This window comes from Notamacropus eugenii, chromosome 1 (assembly GCF_028372415.1).
Source record: "Notamacropus eugenii isolate mMacEug1 chromosome 1, mMacEug1.pri_v2, whole genome shotgun sequence".
Classification (NCBI taxonomy): Eukaryota; Metazoa; Chordata; class Mammalia; order Diprotodontia; family Macropodidae; genus Notamacropus; species Notamacropus eugenii.
In genome coordinates, this window is record NC_092872.1 from 92105562 (window position 1) to 92128467 (window position 22906).

At 37.2% G+C, this 22906-nt stretch overlaps 1 protein-coding gene across 2 annotated transcripts in view; it reads left to right on the forward strand.

The window, feature by feature from the left end:
* The window catches only part of PARN (poly(A)-specific ribonuclease), a 187148-nt gene that overhangs the window by 149199 nt on the left and 15043 nt on the right, over nt 1-22906 (forward strand). The window contains exon 23 of one of the 2 annotated variants that reach the window (XR_011967137.1): nt 17137-17247. The exons of the other annotated variant lie outside the window; for it this stretch is intronic. The gene's annotated coding sequence lies outside the window, so the exon portion shown is untranslated. The remainder of the gene's footprint in view (nt 1-17136; nt 17248-22906) is intronic. 2 annotated transcript variants of the gene reach the window in all.

The following is a 22906-nucleotide window of genomic DNA, read 5'->3' on the forward strand; positions in this document are numbered from 1 at the left end:
TGATACATATGTGAACACAATATATTTATTTATGTCTGTATATACAGTGCCAAACAATGGATAGAAACCTGGCCTTAGATACAGAGTATCTTCAATTTAAGTCGTGATTCTGAAATATAGTGCCTCTGTGACTTTTAACAAGCCACTTAAACCTCTCAGTGTCCTAGGCAACACTTTATAAATTATCCAAGAGTTTTCAGTCTACATTGGTAGAGGGAGTTTCCTCACTGGGAGCTCTCTACATGAAAGAAGTCACAGATCTGGAGTAAAAATGTATCTCCCTCAAATATATATATCTTAACTATAATAAATGGTGATGTGAAGGAAATGTGTTACAGTGACTATACTCCTAATGCATCAGGGTCTCTTTTGCCTTACCCCCTTAATGGAAAGGAAAGCCCCAGGTCCCTAGGGACCAACATGTTGATTATGAATCAGCAGTTAATTAAAAAGCAAATGTGGGGGGACAGAGCCAAGGTAGTGGATAGGACAGGCCTGCAAAAGCTCCTCCCCCATAGTCTATAAAATACCTATAAAAATTCTAGAGCAGCAGAAGCCATAAAACAACAGAGTGAAAGAGATTTCCAGCCCAAGGCAACCTGGAAGACCAACAGGAAAGGTCTATTGCACTGGGCATGGAGCACAGCCCAAAGAGCCCAGCCCAGCCATGGCCAGCATTGGCAGAGACTGTCAGGGACAGGACCTGAGCAGGCTAGGGCGCAGAATCCCAGGCAATAGCTGTAGTTCCCAGATCCCCTCAACCCACAAACGCCAAAGACAACTTCAAAGGTCAGTGAGAAAGCTTTTTCACTTGAGGGAGAAGGGAGCAGGGTCTTCCCCTAGCTCTGGCCCCAGGCACAGCAACAGCATACAGTTTTGGAGTCCTTGGCCTACAGACCCTGGGGGAATTGAGCCGCTGATCTGGGTTTCAGCTCTGAGTGGCGGTCCTGGGGTGAGTAAGAGTGCTAACGTGGTGGAGGCTCTGGAGAGGGAATCCTGCTTACAGACCACACCACAGTGCAGGCAAGGAGAGGAAGAAACTCCTCTCCCTTGATTGTGCCACCTTGGAGGAACTGAGAACTTACAGGTCCCTAGAGTATACCCTCCTCTTGACAAAGGACTCAAAAGCCAAGTAACTGGCTGGAAAAATGCCCAAAAAAGGGGGGAAAATAAGATTGTAAAAGGTTACTTTCTTGGTGAACAGGTATTTTCTTCCATCCTTTCTGATGAGGAAGAACAATGCATACCATTAGAGGAAGACACAAATGTCAAGGCTTCTGCATCCAAAACCTCCAAAATAAATAAACAGTGGTCTCAGGCCATGGAAGAGCTCAAAAAGGATTTTGAAAATCAAGTAAGAGAGGTGGAGGAAAAATTGGGAAGAGAAATGAGAGCAATGCAATCAAATCATGAAAAGTGAGTCAGTAGCGTGCTAAAGGAGACCCAAAAAAGTGCTGAGGAAAATAACACTCTTAAAAATAGACTAATTCTAATGGCAAGAGAGGTCCAAAAAACCAGTGAGGAGAAGAATACTGTAAAAAGCAGAATTAGCCAAATGGGAAAGGAGGTTCAAAAGCTCACTGGAGAAAATAGTTCTTTAAAAATTAGAATGGAACAGATGGAGGCTAATGACTTTATCAGAAACCACGAAATCACAAAACAAAACCAAAAGGAAGAAAAAATGGAAGATAATGTGAAATATCTCATTGGAAAAACAACTGACCTGGAAAATAGATCCAGGAGAGACAATTTAAAAATTATGGGACTACCTGAAAGCCATGATCAAAAAAAGAGCCTAGACATCATCTTTCATGAAATTATCAAGGAAAAGTGCCCTGAGATTCTAGAACCAGAGGGCAAAATAAGCATTCAAGGAGAAAATATTGCAAGCAGCTAGAAAGAAACAATTCAAATATTGTGGGAATACAATCAGGATAACACAGGATCTAGCAGCTTCTACATTAAGGGATCGAAGGGTGTGGAATATGATATTCCAGAAGTCAAAGAAACTAGGACTAAAACCAAGAATCACCTACCCAGCAGAACTGAGTATAATACTTCAGGGGGAAAATGGTCATTCAATGAATTAGAGGACTTTCAAGCATGCTTGATGAAAAGACCAGAGCTAAATAGAAAATTTGACTTTCAAACAAAAGAATCAAGACAAGTATGAGAAGGTAAACAGGAAAGAGAAATCATAAAGGACTTTCTAAGTTGAACTGTTTACATTCCTACATGGAAAGATCATATTTGTAACTCTTGAGACTTTCCTCAGTATTTGGGTAAGTGGAGGGGTTATATACACATATATGTAGACAGAGGGCACAGGGTGAGTTGAATGGGAAGGGATGCTATCTAAAAAAGTAAAATTAAGGGGTGAGAGAGGAATATATTGTGAGGAGAAAGGGAGAAATGGAATGGGGCAAACTATCTCTCATAAAGAAGGCAAGAAAAAGCTTTTTCAATGGAGGGGAAAAAAGGAGGAGGTGAGAGGGAAAAAGTGAAGCTTACTCTCATCACATTTGGCTCAAGGAGGGAATAACATACACACTGAATTTGGTATGAAAATCTCTTACACTACAAGAAAGTAGGAGAGAAGGGGAAAATTGGGGAGGATCATAGAAGGGAGGGCAAATGGAAGGAGGGAGTAATTAGAAGTAAACACTTTTGGGGAGGGACAAGGTCAAAAGGGAGAATAGAAGCAATGGGGTGCAGGATAGAATGAAGGGAAACATAGTAAGTCTTACACAACATGACTCTTATGGAAGTCTTTGCAAAGCTACACAGATATGGCCTATATTGAATTGTTTGCTTTCTTAGGGTGGTGGGGGAGAGGAAGCGAAAAAAGTTGGAACTCAAAGTTTTAGGAATGCATGTTGGGAATTGTTCTTACATGCAACTGGGAAATAAGAAATACAGGTAATGGGATATATAAATCTATCTTACCCTACAAGAAAGGCAGCTAGGTGGTGCAGCGGATAAAACCAGTGCAGGAGTCAGGAGGACCTGAGTTCAAATCTCACCCCTGACACTTGACACTCACTAGTTGTGTGACCTTGGGCAAGTAACTTAACCCCAATTGCCCCATCCTGGGTCATCTCTAGTCGTTCTGATGGATATCTGGTCACTGGATTCAGGTGGCTCTGGAGGCGAAGTGAGGCTGGTGACCTGCACAGCCCTCCCTCACTCAAAACAAAGTCAAGTGCAAGTCATGTCATCATTTTATCTGAAGGCATGGTCTTTTTTGGCATCGAAGGATGAACACACACCCTACGAGAAAAGGAAAAAGATGAGGATAAGGGAAGGAAAAGGTGTGATAGAAGGGAGGGCAGATGGGAGGAAGGTGTAATCAAAATGCATGGTTTTGGGGGGTGGGGGAGAGGGGAGAGATGGAGAGAAAATTTGGAACTCAAAATTTTGTGGAAGTGAATGTTGAAAGCTAAAAATAAATAAACTTAAAAAGCAAATGTGGAACTGGTAGATATTAATAGGAGTTTGACATATAAAAGCTAGAAAGTAATCATTCTGTTTGTTCATCATTGGTCAGAATCTTAATAATGTACAATAATCATACCTACATTTTAAAATGAATGTAGAGAAACCGAAGTAGGTCCAAAGAAAACCAACTTGATTAAAAGAAAGGGAAATAGAATCTGTGAGAAGAATTTGTTTAGCTTGTAGCAAAAGAGGCAAAAAATCACCTTCAAGCACTATGAGCAGTGCTTTACATCTTCACGGAAGACTGGGCAAGAGGAAACAGGTTTCAAATGCATAAGTGTAGTATTTGCTTAGATATAAGAAAGGACTTAAAAAAAAAACTATTAAGAGTCGTCAGACACGAGGACCAAGTGTTTTAAAGAACTTATCGAATCTCTGTCCCTGCCCTTGAAGATAGGAAATTTATCCATCTATCATTGTTCAAGGCCCAGGACTGATGTAAATAACTCTTAGGAGCCATGTGTTTTAATGAACTTCTAAAAGGGTACAGAAAGATTTTTAAGTCTTTAGTCTTGTAAAAGCTTACTAAGCTGTAAAATTTCACAAGTCCTTCCCACTATTACTGGAGATATGAATGCATATGGGAAACATGAATAAATGCAGAGCTGATCTGTAGCCTGTGCTTTCAATTTTTATGATTAATTTTGTTTACCTATAGCCTGATTTCTTTTAGATCCAATCTAATTGTTTTAAGGTCTTAATCTCTTGAGCCCTGCTAATTTGTGTGGCTCTGTTACTTACTATCCTTAGGGTTCCTGTTTTCTAGAAGATATAAATCCTATTAACAAATTGGTTTCTCCACTGTTACTTATGTAATTTTTAAGATGTTTCAATATGTAAAGTAATTTGCATCATAATCCATTTTCTTCTGGTAATTTTACTAATCTTCTTTCCAAAAATATAATATTTGCGTCAGATATGCCTGTTTTGACCAGAAGCATAGTTTTTGTAAATGTTCACAAGTACAGTGGTTTTATTTTACAGTGGTAAAGATTTTTATACTGAAGAAAAAGGAGTAATAGTTTGCTTCTGGGATCTAGGTATTCCCTAAGAAGGTACAGGATTTTGAAATTGAAAGAAATTAATGTTTATGTACCTTGTATTTCTATGATTTTTTTACATTTACATTGTACTTTCATTGAATTTATTACATTGCTTGTTCGTTACAATAGTAATTTATGATAGATAAGGTAAGTGCTTTTATCCCACTTCAACAGTGGCAGCAGCTAAAACTGAGAGAAATTGTGAGCTGCTCAAAGTCACACAGCTAATCACTAGAAAAGTTGTGGAACTCATTACCTTTCCCCTCCAAACTCCTCTCTCTTCCAGACCTTCCCTATTTCTGCCAAAGGCATTGCTATCTTTCATCCTCCCAAGTTTATAACCTTGACCGTTATCTTTGACTCCTCCATGTCCCTTCATTCCTCATATCGAGGCAGTTGCCAGATTTTGCTGTTTTTACTTCCATAACCTCCCTTCACTACTCATACAACTACTACCTTAGTTCCAACACTCATTGCCTCTCACCTCCATTATTATAACAACCTCCTAATTGATCTCCCTACCACAAGTTCCTCATCACTCTAGTCTACCCTCCACATTTCTTTAAGTGCAGAGCTTATTATGTGACTCCCCTACTCAATTAACTCCAGTGATTGCTTGTTGCCCGTATAATGAATATAAACCCCCCTGTTTAGCTTTCAAAGCCTTTCACAGTCTGGCCCAAATCTGTCTTTCTAGCCTCATTATATGTGGCCTTCTCTCTGTTCCTCCCACATACTCCATCTCCCATCATTGAGGCTTTTCTCTTACTGTCCCCAATGATTGGAATGTATGTCCTTATAGAATCTCTCTCTCTTTCACAGTAACAGCTTAGGCACCACCTTTCCTGATCTCACAAACTGCGAGTGCCCTCCTTCCTAAACTACATTTTATTTAAATACTTTGTTTGTTTGCATTTTTTCAACCTACACACACACACACACACACACCTGTTCACACACACCTGTTCACACACACACACACACACACACACACACACCTGTTGCCAAGGCTTGTCCATTCTGCCTTTGCAACATCTCTTCAATATGCTCCTTTCTCTGATATAATCTAACCACCCTCCCTTACCTTTCCAGTCTTCTTATACCTTATTCCCAACCATGTACTCTTTGATCCAGTGACCCCAGCTTCCTGCCTGTTGCTTGCACATAACACTTCATCTCTTGGGCAGGTATTTTCTCTTGCTCTTTCCCGTGCCTGAAATGCTCTCCCTCCTCATCTCCACCTTCTGGCTTCCCTAGCTTCCTTGAAGTCCCAACTAAAATTTCATCTTCTACACGAAGCCATTCTTAACCCTCCTAATTCTGGAGCCTTCCCTCTCAGTTTACTTGTTGTCTCCCCATTAGATTGTGAGCTCCTTAAGGGAAGGACTGTGCTTAGCATGCAGCAAGCCCTTAATAAATGACTTTTAAACTTCTCTTGATATTTATTCTGTATATGTTTAATATATGTCCTTGTTCCTTCCTTTAGAATGTGTGCTTCTTGCAGGGAGGGATGGCTTCATTTATATAGTGACTGGCATGTAAGAGACCCTTCATAAATGCTTCTTGATTGAATGATTACCAGTTTTTGCGAAACAAATTTTTTTCTTTCAAAGGTCTGTGCAAATATGACTCAGTTAACAGTAAGAGACTTTTTTTGCTTCTTTCCTATGGACAGGGGTAATCAAGATTTTAGTGATAAATTTTGCATATGCTATAACTAACCACCCATCCTCCTCCTGTCCAGTTGACTTGCAACCCTTTACCCCCATCACAGCTAAACAGTGAAAGGAAGAGATCAAAAACTGTGCTGTAAGTAATAGATTTTCCAAAGAGCCAATAAATATGCAACACAAACCAGAACCTGATTAGTTTAAAATGCATTTTATTTGTACATTTATCAACAAATGGAATTATTAACAATAGAAGTTGGTCTTCCCAGAATATAATAAAAACTAAAAATTATTATTAAAGGTATAAATCTTTTTATACAGAGATTTTGTATGACTTCTGAAAAGGTCAGCTCTTTCTCCCTGCCACCAATGATTGTATGAAAGAATAGGATTTGATTTTCAGAATCACAATCTTAGATGGAGGAAGGATGAGCTCTTGGCTGGTCATGGAGTATATTATTACAGTATCTGGAGAGAAAGTACTTTGCTTAGCTGTGGATTGGCCAGTCTGACCAAGAGGGCTGTATCTGTAGAGGAGAGTGGGAGGTAAAATGTCCACATGCTTCAGTGCATCTGTGATCTTCTTGATGTGGTTATTCCCTTTAGTGATGCAGGTCCCGGCCTAAGTTGTATCTGCCATCTCTTGCACCTCCATTGGCTTGCCTCAGGTTTCACCCGACATGTTGGTAGATTTTCTTATGTTTCCTTGACATTTGAAGGATGCCAGTAGAATACATGAACTACCTCCCAGTTGTTCTTCACATTCTTGTCATCAAATGGGTTGTGATAATCTCATTTTCTTTTCAAACCACGTATTTCTTTGGTGACCTCTTTTATGCAACTTCTCCTGCACAATTCCACGTTTGTACTCTTACAACCTGCTGTGATCACTGGGACTCTCCATTTCCCTTTGCATGATCCTCAGCTTTCAGTTTTTAGAGCCTTCAGCATTCCACCTTTACATATCACCAGAATAATTTTGGTTTCAAAAGTGGGTCTCTTAGGGAAAAGTGAGGAGTTACTAAAATAACTGTAGTTATTTAACTAGGCATCTGATGGCATAGAGGACAGAGTGCCAGGCCTAGAGTCAAGAAGACACAGGTTTCAGTTTGGCACTTCCTGGTCATGTGATCATGTGCAAGTCACTGAACCTCTGTCTGCCTCAGTTCCTTCAGCTGTAAATGAGGGCTAATAACAATGCCTACCTCTCAGGGTTGTTGTGAAGATCAAATGAGATAATACGTGTTAAAAGGGCCTGGTATGGAGTAGGCATTGTGTAAATACTTATTCCCTTCTCCCCTTCCCCTTCTCAAAGGCACTCGAACCTGCTCTCTTCTTGTTCAATTCTGAGCCAAATTTATCATCAATTTACAGTGTCTGGCCAAGATATCCAGCTATGATGAGCCATCCTTTTCGCAGCAGATATGTCCTCCATTGCTGTCATTCTTTTATTTTTTAAAAATGTGTGATATGCCGGATATCCTCTATAATGTATGGACATTCACAAAAAAGAGACATCTGCGAAATAACTCTCCTCCAGATTTTAATAAATAAGAGAAACGTATCTCCAGGTATTCCTGTTTACAGATACCCATATATGGTAGAGCCTTTCAGGTATGACAAAAAAATCAACAGTGGAGGGAGGAACCTATTAACACCCAAGAGAAAATAACTGAGAAGAGGATAGTAACAATATTGTGACCTCAGATGTTTATAATGCACAGTTTGGATCATAGCCATAGTAACATACGTGACCTCAGAATTTCCATTCAAGATATCATTAGCTGTCGTTCAGACTTGCTAAGGTGAGACTGATGGCTAGAAAATGGCAATTAAAGATTATACTGTGTTCAAAAAACTAAATCTTATAGGGGCAACAGAGTTGTACTGTATATCAAAAAATTATATTCCCACGTTGAAATCCATGAACTTGAGAGAAGTGTGGCAGGAAGCATTTGCATGAAGGCAAAAGAAGAAAGAAATAGAAGTTCTATCTTTGTGGAAAAATAATCTGTGTCAGGCTTGGCAAACTATTGCACAGGAACCAGAGCTGGCCTACTGCCCGTTTTGTATGGTCTATGAAATAAAAATGGTTTTTACATTTTAAAATACCATTCTTAGCTTTCCTATGCAGAAACAGGCAACAGATTGGATTTGGCCCCTGGGCTGTAGTTTGCTGACTTCTGGTATAGACTACTCAGTTGCAAAGTTGAAATAGTTTCTGATATAGATCACATAACCAGAAGAGAAGAGATTCATTGGGAATGGGCAACTGAATTAGGGGATGGGGTGCTTAAAGAGGAGGGGAATAAGTATTTACGTAGTACCTACTGTGTGCCAGACTTTGTGCTAAGTGATGTGCAACTTTATCTCATTTCAGCTGTTACTAAACCCATTTTACAGAGGAAACTGAGGCAAACAAGTTAAGTGACTTGCCCAGGTCTCACACATCTAGCAAGTGTCTGAACTTACTCCAGGCACAGTGTTCTAGCTGCTGTTTTCTGGATATCTGGTAGAAGTCTTATCTGCAAAAATCAAATCTTCTAATAGATTATTGACTAATAGTGGTATCTCTCACCAGAAGGTAGAGAAAGTAGAGGGGGGCTATTGTGATAAACTCCATTCTGATCAACTAGGATAAAAACAAGTTAGTGAAGTGGGTTTAACAGGAACTATAGAAGGAAATGGCCATATCACCTTAAAATTTGCAGTGACCAAGGAGGAGAATAATAGGCATAGTTGTACATGAGCGCTGGACTTTAGGGAAGCAGATTTCACAACATTCATAGTAAACACGGGTATGATTTCATGGCCTGAGACTGTAAACAAGATGACTTAAGACTTTATTAAAAATGAAATTCTTATACTTCATCTTTACTGATCCCAGTGAAAAAAAGGAGGAAAGTAGGGAAATATCAGTTATTTTAAATGATCCATGCGGCTTTACAGGAAACTTAAATATTCAGATTAAAAAAGGACACGAAATGGACTCAGGGCTGTAACCAAAGAATACAAAAGTGGCACAGATGAAAGGCTAGAGACCAAAATGAACTGAGAAACCTGAGAAAAATATCTAAAGGTCTAAGGTGTGTGTGTGTGTGCACGTGTGTGTATGTGCATGCATGCACATATAAACATATGAACAGGAAAAACTATGAGGAAGAACTAGGTGCACTGTTCATAGACTGTGGTAGTCATGTGTGATAGAGAAAATGCTATTTGGTGGGTGATTACAGACATTTTTTTTTACATTTTAAATTTTTTTTCTTAATTTAAACACCAAAAAATTAATTTAAAAATACAGATAATATTTTGTCATCCTATAGTCTTTGAGTAATAACATTTTTATCAAAATGCCTTCTCAGTCCTGATAATTAAGAAAATATTCATTAATCTTTTTGAAATTTAAGATAAAGCCATCGTTTTCTGATTTTTAAAATTTGCTATGGCACCTGATAAGCAGATAAAGTTTTATTTTAAGCTCTACTTATGCAACCAATTTTGTGTGGGGAAAGATCAACTGTGCAAAAGTTAATAAGAATAGAATTGCAGTAGAATCTTAAAAAAAATTTTTTTAATTTTCTTAAAAAGAAAACTCTGCCTGGTTTACTTAAAACCCTGAATATTTTCTTTATTTCAGAAATTTTTATTAATAAGCTTTTGTTTTTATATCCCTTACATTTCCCAGTATTTTGCTCTCTCTCTTACCTCTCTGAGATCCAGCCTTTATAACAAAGTCTAAAAAGAGGGGGAGAAAGCTTAATAAAACTAAATCAACACCTAGAAAGTCTGACATGCTATGTAGTGCTCAATACTTATAGTCCCTCACCTTGCAAAGAAACAGGTAGATGTCTTCTCCTGTCTGTTCTGAGAGACTTAGGAGCTTGGTCAGTATAAGTTCACAGCATTCAGTTTTGAGTGTTTCGTTGTTGTTGTCTCTCCATTTACATCCAGCATCACTTTGAGTGAGGTAATGCCCATTCAATGAACAGGCCTCTTTAAGGAATGAGTCAAGGGATGGCCCCTTTAATTCAGTTCACTCTGAAGCTCCTGGATTGGACCACAACAGGTCCCTGCCCAAGGTCCACTTAATGGCTACATTTTGGGCCTTCCTGTCTTAGAGTGAATATCAAGTTACTGTTTCTCTTTGGAACAGCAACCCTGAGGGTCTTCCCCTCCCAGCCTGATTTTTTTTTATTTTTTCTAATTTAAAGGGCCATCTTTTGACTCATTTCTTAAAGAGGCCTATTCATTCTAAACTAAACTCAAGAGGGCATTACCTCACTCAAAGTGACTGCCTGGAAAGGTCTTAGTCCAAAAGGGCCAGGGTCTCCCATAGCATCTTGGGCCATCTCTAGTCATCCTGATGAATATCTGGCCACTGGACCCAGATGGCTCTGGAGGAGAAGTGAGGTTGGTGACCTGCACAGCCCTCCCTCACTCAAATCAAAGTCAACTGCAAGTCATGTCATCATTTCCTTGATGTCATGGTCCTCTGCGAAAAAGTACAAACACAACCATTTATGTAGTCATAAATTGTGTATTTTGTATTCCTTGCTTTGTTTGCTTTATTTGGGGTCATTTCATATAAGTTTCCCCCAGAGTATCTCTGTAATTATCATTTCTGTTGTTTCTTATAGTGCAGTAATATTCACTAAAGTTCACGTAGATAGATGGTGCAGTGGGTAGAGTGCTAGGCTGGGAATTAGGAAGAGGAGTTCAAATCCAACTTCTTCACTTAACTTACTTGCTTTTTGACCCTAGATAAGTCACCCGACCTTTGTTTCTTCTTCTGTAAAATGGCAATAATAATAGTGTCCACCTTTTAGGGTTGTTGTGAGGACCAAATGAGATAATAATTGTAAAGCACTTGTCACGGTTGGCCTGACACATAGTAAGAACTATATAAATGTTAGCTATATATGTGTCACAATTTGTTTTACTATTCATCATTCAAATGGGCATGGAATTAAAACCTGGATATTTTGGTTGGAATTAAGGGTTTTTTTCTCTTCTCTCTAATCATTCCTTAGATAGCATCATGGGCAAGACTACGTAAAGGGTGCATTAATATTAATAACAAAAAAGAAAGAAAAAACGGCATTAAAATATTTTTAAAATACACAGCAAGGAGCAGAAGGAAATTCACAAAGGGCCACAGACAAAAGAGCATTATTGTAGCTACCATGTTAAATTTAATATATACACAAACAAGCTATATGTGGTAGACATTAACAGTGTCATATATAAACTTATTCTTTTCTTTGTATAAGGAAACATTCATGTTTGTTGATCGTTACCAAGTCCATAATAACAAAAAAGATAGGGGGTTTTTTTTGTTTGTTTGTTTGTTTTAAGAAAGAATATCATAGATGTTGGAAATAAGCATAGTCATTTGTGCTACTTTGTCAGCAATATCTACATTTCCATGAACAATTCTAGTACTCAAAACCTTGGGACTTGACGTTGAAAACATATTGCTTGATAAAGTATTGCCTGTAGAGTATATTTTAAATTATAGAATTGCTAAATAAAAATACCATTTGATATTTGTATACCACTTTTAACTTTTCTGAATGTTTTTGTACCTCTTCATTTCAAATTAGTATGTTTTAGAAATAAATATATTTATAGCATTAATTAATTTCTTCTGCATCGTAATAGTATTAGTCATACATAAAACAATTCAAATTAAATCAAGTTAGTATTATCTGCCTCTAAACAAAGTATCATATTGGATAGTTCAGTAACTCTTTTTCATATGTTATCAGGGTTATTGACTTTTCTTGTTACAGTGAGTTCAAAACTCAGCGCTGATGTAAAAGACATATAGACCTCACCCATGTCATTCTTGTATGATATAGAATTTTCTTAAATGTTTAGTGATTTGTATGAAATCTCATTGATGCTACAGGTGAGTGATATCAGACTCAAATAGAAATGAGAATCACTAAATCATACGTGAGCATCTCTATGGGCTTAGAAAACCACATATTAACATCATCTATATTTGATTGTATTTTTATTTAATTTGTTAACTATATCCGAATTACATTTTAATTTGATTAAGTCCACACCCAAGTATTATGTGGGCTGTGAGTTTGACACCTCTGCTGTAGATAAAATCTGATTAACAGTCTTTAGACTTAATGCAACATTGTCATAGTCTGTTACTCCCAACTCCTGTTTGCTTGAGAGTCAGCATGTTAGGATAGAAAGAGCCCTAGACTTGGAATCTTGCCTCTAAAGACAAGACACACTAGTTGTGCTACCTTAGATAAGTCACTTAATCTTTCTGAGAATCATTTTCAAAATCTGTAGAATGAGCATATTACCACCAATGCATCATACTTCATAGAATGGTTGTAAGGATCAAATGCAATTCTTATGTAAAAAGCGCTTTGTAAACCCATCCAAAGGCCAGCTTTTGCTGTTGTGTTTGTCTCTTTTCATAAGGGCAGAGAACATGTCTTATTTATCTTGATGTCTCTCCCAGCTTTTTTAACACAATGCATTGCTTGTACGTTTCTACTATACCATTGTTAAACAAATAAAAAATGAGTGACTGAAGGATGTTATAGATGTATGCTACTGGCTTTAAACCTTGCTTTGGTATTGAGCATGTTGTTGTTTTGCTAACGGAAACTCTTACTATCTTACTTTCTAAGGTTTCTTTTTATTCATTTAAACATCTCTGCCATAGAGGACAAGTTTCTACATTACTTATATCACTAAAGCAAAGTCTGCTCTTGAAAGGAAAACTGAACTTTCTTTCCATGGTGTTCACTGTTACACGAGGGCAAAATAAATTAAAAGCTGTTGGGTGTTTTCAATGCTTCATTCATAAAGGACATTCTAATAAAACATTTACATTGCTTTGCTTAGTAAATACTTCTTTCAAAGATAATGTGTATGTGAACTTTGAACCTTGGATCTTGAGCCTTGGAATCCAAATTAATGACTTCTTAGGCACATATTTTTAAAAAATAAAGTTTTATTGATATCATTTGCTTTTATATCACATACATTTCCCACTATGTCTCTCCCCTCACTCAGTCCCAAAAGTCATCCTTTGTAATAAAGAAGAAAAAAAGTTCAACAAAATTACCCGACATATTCATAGTCCCCCACCTCTATAAAGAAAAAGCTATCTTCTCATATCTCTTGTTTGGGACGCTCCTTGGTTATTACAATTTTGCAGTATTCAGTTTCTGTTGTTTTATTGAATTCTTTCCATTTACATCATAGTTGGAGCAAGGTGGCCACACATTATAGTACTTCATACTTCTCTTATGGGACTTCACTCCAGCCTGTTTTTACATTGGCAGGTCTAGGTTCTCAGAGAAAGATCATCACTTCACAGTTAAACTCAAACTTTATTAGAGTGAGAAAATATACTCTAAAACAGAGCAGGGCCCGTTTTTAGTGCCTCTTTTTAAACACATAGTAGGTATTTAATAATAATATTGATTGAATAAAAGGAGTGCTTTTTTTGTAACTGAATAAAAATATTGCAATGGAAACTCATCTTTGGTACTACTATAACAGTCAGAATGACAGATTTCTCATCTTGCTCCCACATGGTTGTAAATTTCTTCCTCTTTTTATATTTGGAAAGCTTTTTGTTCCATGTAGTTTGGAGATTACAGGTGTTCTGTATGTTAACATCACTTAATATTATTCTTAAATTTTTACAGATTTTTGTTACGTCTGGGCAGTTGTTAGCAACAGTTCTGTAATATTACTTTAGTTCCAATACCGTTTATTTGTTGAATTCTCCAAGATACTTTGGAGATTTATTGGTAGTACAGGAATCTGTCATCTTTTTGTCTATCGAGACCAGCAAGCTTTTGATGTTTTTCTAGTTATCTGCTCAGTGCTTAAATTTTTGCAATCTGCAGCTTGCACCATTTCATTGCATAATTTGCTTCATTCAATAAATTTGGGCTTCCTAAGAATAACCTTTCTCTAATTTTAAACAGCATTGATCTAATCCTGAATCATTACTGCAAACAAACTCCTCTGTTTTGGTAAACAAAGCATTACAATTCAACTATTTTTAACACTTAATGACAGATGCTGATTAAGTTTATATGATACTGGCTACAGAGTGCCTTATGATTTCACTTTTTCTTTGGCCATTTCATAGGCTCCCTCATCTGTATGTATAAATTGCTTTTAGTTACATTCAACAAGTTCACTGGCATATTCCTTTTGTCACTTGTATTTGTAAAGTGAAATTTGTTTCAAAATTATTTGTCAGTTTTTAACTTGTGTTTTTTTTTCGTGCTCTTAGCAAATTTATCCATCTTCTTTCTCCTTTTGGACAGAGAGGACTCTTTCCATCGTTGACTTGATAAACCCTGTGGTATAGGTTTTTGATTGGGCATTTTAAGATCATTTGTCATCCATTTTGCAATACCTCGCTTTGCCTGGTATTATGTATAAGTTGTTCTAAATGTCTTTTTCTCATTAAATTTTGACTTCAGGATGCTAGTCACTCTCTTAACAAACTCAGCCTTAGTTTTCTCCTTAATTCTCTGTGTATCTTACCTGAGGAATCAGACTAAGGTTATTCATAAGTAACACATCTATACATTGATTCATTTCAACTTCTTGATTTCTACTCAGAACTTTCAGTTTCTGTTCTTCCTTGGTGTGCATTGAGGATTTTATACTTTCCAAGTACAAACAACTTTTTGATATTGTTGGAGAAAATGTTCACAAGATGGATTGGCTGTTTGATGGTTTTTTTAGGTCAGCTGTATTGCTTGATGTCAACCATGTGTTTCAATTCCTTCTTTTTTCCTTTTTTTTTGGTTTTTTCCCAATGTATGTAAAAATAGTTTTAAACATTTGTTCTTTAAAAGTTTGAGTTACGAATTCTCTCCTTCCCTATCCTTCCCAGAGACAACAAGCAATTTGATATAGGTTATATATGTGCAGTCATGCAAAATGTATTTCCATATTAGCCATGTTATAAAAGAAGACATAGGTCCCAGCCCAAAAGAAGTGACAAATAGTGTGCTTTGATCTGCATTCAGACACCATCAGTTCTGTGTCTGGAAGTAGATAGCATTTTTTACCCTGAGTCTTAGCCAGGTCACGCCCAGCTGATTATCATTTGATGCTCTCTTGGCTCTGCATCAGTTCATGTAAGTCTTCCTAGGTTTTTCCAAAGTCGTCCTGCTCTCCATACTTACAGCACATTACCCTCAACGCTATTGTGTTCCGTTACAGTCGTGCACCACAGCTTAGTCATTCCTCATACAGTTCCTTCTTTGACTTACCTCTCTTCAGAAGTGATGATAATGGGTTTAAGGTGGAACAGAATTCTAGCAGACTTAAACTGTTTTCAATGCAAAAGGCCACATTTTATATCAGTTTTTCTTGACGTTGTGTTGATGGAGTTTTTTAGTAGAGGATAGCTTTCCATGTTGATATCAGACACTCGTTTGTCCTCAGTATTCTTGGATCTGATTTACATATTTTCAGCACAGGACTAAATAGTAAGTGCAGAACTGAATGGAAGGTTTTGTGGTAATAAGCAAAAGTGGAATGATTCTGATAGTATTTTGGGATGGCTTGTTCAGCAATCACCAGATTAATGAGGAGTTATTCTTTATACCTGTGTATCTGTCTATATGTTGTTCCTCAGTCAACATATTTTTCTTGTAAATATTTATAGAAATTTCGGTAGAATAACTTGCGAATGCTTTGTGTAAAATAGATACGTAATTGGACAGCATTTTAATGGGTTGCTAATATTCTCAATCTTTTAGAAATAAATATGTAGTTTCTTTTCTTAAGAAAGATAGGATCAGATTTGCCCCAAGGGGTAGCTGGTAAACTGCTTTGCTAAGGATTTATGCACCTCTGTGAAGGTTTGAGCCAATAATTATAGTCCTTATCTGGACATGTTACTGTATCGTTTGGCAGAGATGTTTGCATTTCTCTCCAACCTTGACATAATCCTTTCTGTCATTCGTTATATTAATGGTACATAAATCTTCTGTTGTGTGTTTGATCCAACTTGAGTTTTCTTTGTTTTGGATTTCTTTTGACCGTAGAAATGACCAGAAATTTTTCATATCTACCTTTAGGGATCTCCTCGTTCTTCTTCTCCTTTTCCTCCTCCTCCTCCTTGTTCTTTTTCTTCTTCTTCTTCTCCTTCTCCTCCTTCTCCTTCTTCCCCTTCTTCCTCCTCCTCTTCCTCTCTAGTGTAGTTTTTAATTGACATTGAATTATTTCTTTGTGCTGCTTTGATATGTCATATTGCCTTAACCGTTTGTATTTCAATTATTTGTAAAGGATATCAAGAATTTTTGTTATGCTTTTGTTTTCCAGATTTCATTGTGCAGATTTCTTCTTTGTTGTCTTTAATTGGGTGATAGAGTGTTCAACTTTTCTGCCTCATGTGCTGGCTAGATATTGATGTAATTAATCTTCCAGTGTTTCTTCCATTAATTCTAAAGTAGTTTTCTTACGCCTTTCCTTCTATGGTGATATTCCATACCTGTCCTGGGGCATTTTCTTAAACAAGTTACCTTTCTGTCTGTGGTTCTTAAATGTCAACACGGCCTGTTGTGTGCAGGGTCTGCAAATTTTTTTTATCCTTTTTGTCAAATATTGTCGGAGAACATATTTGTTTACGATGGTTATAGTGAGTCAGTCAGTAAATATTACTGTTTTGGTAGTTAGTCTGCTGGTTGTGTGCATGCTGTTGCTCTCATAAAGGACTTTTCAAAATTTCCATCTAAGAATGTTCGTCACTCCAGACTCATTCAGTGTATCAATGTTATTTTTGCCATCTGTTTCATTATTAGGTAGTACTTTTTCAATGCCTTCAGATTCTTCAGCTTTTCCCTCTTCTGATTTAAGTAACTCCTCAATTTCCACTCTTATTTCATCTAATTTGGGCTTAGGAATGAAGTTATTTCTTACGATTGCCTGCATAATCTGCAGTACGTTGTTGTGTAACTTGGAGCTGAGGATATCGTTGACAAAAAGCAGTACGAAGCCCTTGCCAGTGCCTGGTAAGAACTGTTTCCAATTTTCTTGTGATGTAGTGCTGACGCATAATAAAAACATTCATATCTTCAGTCCATTTCATGCGTACTCCTGGTTTGCCTGCTTAGTGGTCAACCCCTCTTGCACAGAAGCATTTCCAGCAGATGTAATATTGGTGCTTTTGGTGTTCTGATGTATGAGACCATAACAAGAAAGTGTGCCACTAACTGAGGATAATTTGAAGTAGGGACAGCCTGCTAGCCCATCTCTTTCCCAGATTCCTAGCAGCAGTTACATCACACTGGCCAGGATGCTAACCCATTCAGTGGGGGCAATGCTGGGGGGGAGGGGGAGCCCAGGGTGGGGGAGAAAGAGAACTTGATCTTGCATGCCTCAGGGCACAGAATTCCACTGTACATCAGCCTGTCTAGCATTCCCCTACTTGGCTGTTCCTTCCCACCAACCCTTATACTCATAACATGGATGATGAGCTGAGCTTGGGGGAAGTGAGCTGAGACGATTGTTGTTACCATCAACACCACTGGTAGCAGGATTATCCCTAAAGGTGGTTAAATCCTCACAGTGGTTGAATATTTGGAGCTTTGGGTGGGGAGTCGAGACAGACCTTTGGTTTCATCAGAAGAGTGAAATTCCCTCCAAAAGTACAAACCGTCAGCTACTTTGTGACTTACAGTCTTAGACAGTTGCCTGAGGATGCGAAGAAGTTAAGTAACTTTCCAAGTTCCATAGTCATGTTTTAGAGGCAGTACTTGAACCCACATCTTCCAGGCTCATAAGACTAGTCTTTTTTCCAGTGCACCACATTAAATACCACTGGAAAATAAAGAAGGTGTTTTAAGAAGTGTTAACAAGAGTTAATTATTCTACCAACTCACCAATTTGCCTGTATAATTCTTCCATTCCTTTAGCAACAAGGAGTAAATTCTGCAGGTAAATACGGTGCATGCTGTACTTTAAATAAACATACAGAAGCTATCACTGTTTTTTAGAAGTTCATAACATTCAGAGTGCGCTCAGTCTGAAAAGTCATCATTTAGGAGGTTTCGCTATAGTTGCATTGTTCTGCCTTTGAATATTACAAATTGAACATCAAGGATAATGTCAGATACATTACACATAGAAACAATAATCTCTTGCACCTTACTCCATTCACCATCATTACCTTAAAAAAAATGCAGCATCGTGCACATCCTGTTAAACATAGCAGGAATTACTCCTTGCAAATAACATATTATTGGATTCTGGTTTCTAATCGATTTTGCTCTCTACTTCCCATTTTATGGGTGAATTCACCCCATTCATATTCACAGTTATGATTGCAATATATTTCCATCCATCCTATTCTCTTCTGTTTATCCTTCTCTCTTTTTTTTTTTTTTGTTGTGTCCTGCTTTCCATGTTTGTTTTGTTTCTGACTACTACGTCCTTTAATCTGCCCTCCCTCTTATTACACTCCCCGCTTTCTTTTAGCCCCTTCTCCTCCTACTTCCCTGACGGGTAAGAGGGATTTCTATACTCAGTTGAGAGCATGCTTGCATATGTGCATGTATGCATTGTGTGTATGTGTATTCTTCTTTCTTTGATTCAGTTCATATAAGAATGAAGTTCAAGTGTTGCCCGCTCCCCTGTTTTTCCCTCCATTATAAAAACTCTTCCTTGTATGCCTTAGGAATCACTCCTTAAAGTACTATATCTCACTCCCATTGCAAGTTTTTAAAAAATGTTCCAAGCTGCTTGTAAAGGCCTCAGTCATTACATTCAATGCTTCTGACCAAAAACTGCCTTTTAAATATCACTTGGGGGGGAAAAAGTCATTTTCCTATTATTACCAAGGGAGGAAAGTATTTTAGGAACTTGAAAGTATGGTTTTTCTATCAGCAAACCTATTTTTCTAGGGGAGAGGAGAAAATTAATGGTGCACTTTATCCTTCCAGAATTTAATCAGTCTATCATCAGTTGTTAGCAGTAATATAATGTCATAATTCTCAGTTTCCTTAGTACTTAGCAAAGTACTCAGCAACTCAGCAGTTTTATTACTCTAAATGCTTTTTGAACAAGGCTGATTTACTGTTTTATTTCACATGCAAATGCTTATCAAGGTTAATATCCAATTCTGATTTACCAAGTTGTACCTGTAACCATTAATTTCTTAATAACCACTTCTTAGGATCTACTTAAACAAGCCTTCCATAATTATTACAAATAAGCCCATTTTGTGCAATATTATTGCAGTTCATGCTAATGAACTTCCCAGTAAGAAAAGCTATTTTTTTCTAGCCTTGACTTAAAGTATAAATTTAGTGTTGAATTTTGAGTGTTGAACTTACCAGTGAACAGCTATTTATTTAGATCCTACTGTGTGCTTAAAAATGTGCTAGTTTCACATATATCTTAGAGCTATATCTTCAGTTAGGCAACAAGATGTCACCTTACTTTGAAGAAATATTTGCTTTTGGGAGTACAAGCTTATGTGTGGGAACTAAGAATCTGTCAAATTAACTCTTACTTTCACTAATCTTTTTAGAAGCATTAAGGAATACTAGTCATCAAATTATCCAGAATCTTCCAAGGTTGAATATTATTGTTATTTGTATCTTTAACAGCTTTAAAGAATCTCATTTAATAGATAGTAGAATGGGTATTAACCAAGCATATTAAAGTAATAACCTGTATTTGCTATAAGATGGATTTTGGTGATTGAAGTTTGGCCTGAAGAAATTCAGATCATACTAGGTTCTAATAGGTGAGTTTTTACAAGTTTATCATGCCTGCAACCAGGGCTGCAAGTCACTTGGCCATGACCAAAAAAATTTGTCTCATTCTGCATTTGAAGTCCTTTACTTCTCCGTCGTGGGTGAAACATGTTTATTATAAAAATAAAACGTTTAAACATCAGCGTATTTCATTATTAGTTCTCTGGAATCAGAGTTGATCATGACACAGAAGAGTTCAACACAATTATATTACATCACATTAATGGTCTGTTAACTTGTTCATCCATTCCCCCACATGTTCGTACCCCCTCAGATTCCTGTCCTTTGTCACCTCAAAAAGAACTACAAATATGTTTACACGTGCCAGGAACTTGTGTAGGACTAATCCCTCCCTTGGTTATTTATGCCACCCCCACTCAAGCCATCTTCCTTGCTTCAGTCTCATTGGAACCTGGACTCTACTCTTATTGGTGAGTTTTTGCTTTATCTTGCCTGGAGCCAGGCCTCCAAACCCTGTCACTTCTAAATCATGCTACCCCTTGGGCACCTCCCCTTACACCACCACACCACCTCCCTTTTCAACTGCTTCATTTTCTTCCTTTAGAATGTAAGCTCCTTGTGGGCAGGAACTAGCATATTTGTGTTCCTGTCTCTTCATATAATGCTTGGTACATAGTAAGCATTTAATAAATGTTTTGTCATCATTATCAAATGACCAAACTTTACTTCCCATACAATGTTCATCTAGTATATGTGAAACCATTCTAGCTACTGAACAAAATCTTTTAACCAATTTCCATATTTGCTTTAGTTCTCTAAGAGACTTTAAAATGTGATGATCTAGCTTCATTAGCTTCATTTATGTAGATTCTAAAGATGAGAAATTGAGGTCTAAGAGATGAAGAGATTTCCCCATGTTCATAGCAAAGCTAGGAGGAGAATTTAGGCTTGTTGCCTTATGGTGTGGTCTTTCTTTTTGTTTATTGTTGTTATTATTTTTAATATTAATAATCCTTTGAGATTGGTTTGGATTTTGTAGATCTACTCAAATCATTTTTAAGAAGCAGCTTAATTGACTTTCAGTGAGAAATTTATTTTATTATATAAATTCATGAGCCTTTTCAATCCTATTAAGAAATTGGAAGATGTTTTGCCCACATTTAGGTAATCAGCTACCTGGGTCCTGTAACCTTGGTCTGAACATAACTAGGATCTTTCAATATTAGTCACAGATTCTAATCTCCCTATTTATCTCACAGTTCAGTTGAAATTTCTTATACTAACATTACCACTGTAATATTATTCTTGGGTTCTTTGCCATGTAATTGTGTCATTAGGGAAATAGTGTTGGAATCTGGAGCTTCTGTGGACCTGGCCTTTGGATAAGGGCATGGGGTTGGTGCCTTTTGCTAAATTCCATGCCATAACAGGACATACTATAAGTGATAGTCTGTCTTTACAGGTTATGGAATAAATATTAAAAATTTCAGTTCATGACTGAAAAATGTTTAATGAACAAATAACTTAAGCCCCCTTCAGTATAGAACAGATAATGCTACAATCTTGCCAGAAGATCTTGATCCCTATTTTCTTACTGTCTAGCACGTTGGGAAAAGCTCTGACTTCTCTTAGGCTGTTTCTTTGCCTGTAAGATGAAGGGGTTGGATTGGGTGACTTCTCTTGTCCCTAGTAGCTTTTAAAGGCTTATAGTTCTGTGATGCGCTTTTCGGCTTCCCATCACAAGGTCACATGGAATTACTTCTCCTTAATGAATTGCATCTCAACATCTTTACATTAAAGAATCCAAGTCAGCTAAGCAAAACATTGCTCAGAAGACTTATTTTGTATCATACGGCATCCTGCCCCATAGTTGGGAGTTTTAGCAGTGCTTGTTAATAAACCAAGTTTGAGCATACCATCATTACTATTAAATTTATTTGTGCAGTTGAAACTATGATAGGATATCAGAATATTTCCACGATGAAAGAAAAGTTATACATTGGTTAAAGCAACTACCTTTGATGAGTCCTTGGAATCAAATTTTGGATAAGAATATTGCCAAATGTTCATCTCCCAAACTCCTGCAGCTTAATATTGGTAAGGGATATGAACCTTAATTCCCATTGTTGAAGTCTAGCACCAGTGCCCATGTTGCCTAAATGAAATAGCGCTTTATCAGACTACCTGGTGTTTTGGGGACTACAAGGACTTACACATATATGGTGGTCTTTAAAATAGTAGTCTTGGGAGATATTTGTAAACTGCTGTACTGTTAACTATATACACATTGTGTATGTATGATCATTGCATGTACGTGTATTTGCATATTTACATATACTGCATACATGCAGTGGTGTTTCTATACAGTGATCTCTATGTGTGCATGCATATATATGTACATACACAGATATGCAGTGATCATTGATCTAGAAGTAGATGGGAATTAATCTAGACCATTCCTCTTAATTTTACAGATGAGGAAACTGAGGCTCAGAGAGGCTAAATGACTTGCAGAAGGTCTTACACCATAATGATAGGTAATAGCTAACATTTATATAGTGCTTACTATGTGCTAGTCACTCTAGTAAATGCTCTTCATTTATCTCATTTGATCCTTATAACAACCCTGCAAGATAGGTGCTATTATTATCCCCATTTTACAGATGAGGAAACTGAGGCAAACAGGTTAAGTGACAACCAGGGTCACATGGAGAGTAGGTGTATGAGGCTGGGAATTGAACTCAGGTCTTCCTGACTCCAGGCCCAGCACTCCATCCATTGCACGTCCTAGCTGCTCCTGAGTAGAACAGTTGGTATTCAGCCCAAGATCTTTGTTTCTAACTCCAGCACTCTTCTACTGCACCACTTTCTGCTTATTAAATGAGATATTTGTGGACATTAAAAGAAAGCGTAAGTTTAGATTTCCCTGGACAATTTTTTAATTCTTTTA